General features: G+C 50.5%; 1 pseudogene; it reads left to right on the top strand.

Moving 5' to 3' along the window:
• Nucleotides 1-920: 920 nt before the first annotated feature.
• Nucleotides 921-2,092, top strand: LOC103583139 (annotated as a pseudogene).
• Nucleotides 2,093-2,374: the final 282 nt, after the last annotated feature.

Genomic DNA, 2,374 nt, shown 5'->3' with positions numbered 1-2,374 from the left:
ACAACACAACCTGCTTCTAAATTGCTCTTTATATAGTTGGCAAAGGATGACACACCTGTACCACAGAATGAGAAAAAAGTTCAAATCATAATGAGTGCTGTAGGTAACGAGAGTTTAAAATTTGGCCAATGGGATGAATACTAATGACATATTATTATGAAAAAAAAAATATATAAATCATTTGTAGTAATTATAAAATATTTACAGTATAATTTCATTTTAATTCTGTGTATATGACTTATATACTATGGACAGACAGTATTATAAATATTAGATAGACAGAGAATGCATGTACATATGACATGCAAATGTATATAAGGGTACTTCAAAAAGTTGGTGGAGGTTTCAGGGGAGAGTGTGACTGGGAGCTGCCTGCCCAAAGCAGGGCTGTTGACGGGGGCAGGAGGGAGGCCCCAGCTCCCCCTTCCCAGGTCCAGGTGGCAGCCATGCTATCTGCTTATCCTGGGGACAGCAGTGGGACTGCAGGGTCATAGCTGGAGGAGGGCTCAGCAAAGCTTGTCTTCCCAGGTTTGGGGGTCCCTTGCTGACCAGCTTCTGCAGGTCCTTTAACATGCACCCCAGCATAGGGGCATGTACCCCCAAGAAGGCTGTGTTTGCCTGCCTGAGTGCTTGCCAATGGGTTTGAGGTCCCAAATGATAACCTAGGACCAAGCAGCTCCAGCAGGCCTCCTGAGGACTCTCTTGGACACACTGACCCTGCATGGGCTGCCCCCCAGCCCTGAGGCCAGACAGCCCTCTAACTCAGGTCCAAGCTGCACACCCCTCACTCTGAACCTGGCTTGAAGCCTGGACTGACAATCATTTATGTTGAAGGAAAGGTTTTCTTTTGGGAGGGGTTCGTTGCCTTTTTTTTTCTTTTCCTTTTCTTTTTTTCTTTCTTTCTTTTTAAATATTTGGAGAATGGAAGTCAGGGCAACAAGAAGAATCTCTCACCTGGGGATTAAGCAATAGCTAGTGGAACTCCCAGGCAGTGCTGGGGCCAGGCTGAATGTGGTGGCACTGCAGCAGCGGGGCATGTTCACAGAGGGTGAGCTGATATCGGTGGGGCTGGACACCCTCGTCCACCACATCGTGCCCACCAGCAAGCCCTGCAATGAGCAGGCCAAGCTCCTCAGCAAGAACCTGATGGGGGACCTTTTGGGCAAAGGGTCCTAGGCAGGGTGAAGGAGGTATTGGACTCAGAGACACTGTACAAGAGAGCAGTCAAGATCCTCAAGAAGAAGTTGTGAAGAATCCCCATTGGGGAGGCCAGTGTGAAGAAGTGAAGAGCAGGTGCTGGAGAATGGTCTCTGAGAAGAGCTAGAGCTGGCTATGCACCTGCACCTGGAGCACCTGAGAGGAGCCAGCTCTGCACCTGCACCTGGGACACCTGGAAATCCTACTATGGAGGAGGATATGACACAAAAACATCATCCAGCTGGTGGATGTTGTGCATGATGAAAGCAAGAAAAAATGCATATGGTGATGAAGTACTGCATGGGCAGCATGCAGGAGGTGCTGAATAGTGTGCCCAACAGGCATTCCCCATGTGCCAGGCCCACGGGTACTTCTATCAGCTCATCAGTGGCCTCAAGTGACTGCCCAGGTGGGGCATCTCCCATAAGGACATCAAGCAGAGCAACCTGCTGCTCACCACCAGAGGCACACTCAAGATCTCTGACCTGGGCATCACCGAGGCCCTGCACCCATTTGCTGTTGATGATATGTGCCAGACAAGCCAGGGCTCTCAAGCCTTCCTGCCACCCAAGATCACCAGCAGCCTGAACACCTTCTCTGGCTTCAAGATGGTCATTGGTCTGCTGGGGTCATGCTCTACATCACAACGAACCTGTACCACTTCAAGGAGAACAACATCTACAAGTCCTTTGAGAACATCAGAAAGGTGGACATGACTGAGGACGGCAGCCCCGAGCTCTCCAACCTGCTGAAAGAGATGCTGGAGTGCAAGCCCACCAAGTGGTTCTCCATAAGGCAGATCCAGCAGCACAGCTTATTCCAGAAGGAATACCTGCTGTATGAAGCGCAGGTGCACATCCTGCCAAAACTGGATGGGACCTGCACAGTGGTGTCAGTGAGATTAAGGACCTCTTCAACATCAAGAACATCATCTACACTCAGAACTTTGCAGTGCCCAGACAGTTCCCAGAAAAGGAAGCGGGTCAGAACGGACCTGTTGTGGCCATGTGCATGAACAGTGTGGAGTCTGCACAGCTGAGCACCAAATAATCCCCCTCCCCCCACAATGCCTGCTCCTCAGCAGCAAGATCACTGGCTGTTGTCCTGCAAGTGGCAGTGAGATCAGCACCTGCAGCCTGTCTCCAGGAGCCTGGGCAGGTGCCATGCATGGCCCAGG

The sequence above is a fragment of the Galeopterus variegatus genome, unplaced genomic scaffold (genome assembly GCF_000696425.1).
Source record: "Galeopterus variegatus unplaced genomic scaffold, G_variegatus-3.0.2 Scaffold20015, whole genome shotgun sequence".
In the NCBI taxonomy this organism is placed as follows: Eukaryota; Metazoa; Chordata; class Mammalia; order Dermoptera; family Cynocephalidae; genus Galeopterus; species Galeopterus variegatus.
The sequence above is the reverse complement of the archived record's forward strand: the minus strand, read 5'-3'. Positions and strand labels throughout refer to the sequence as shown.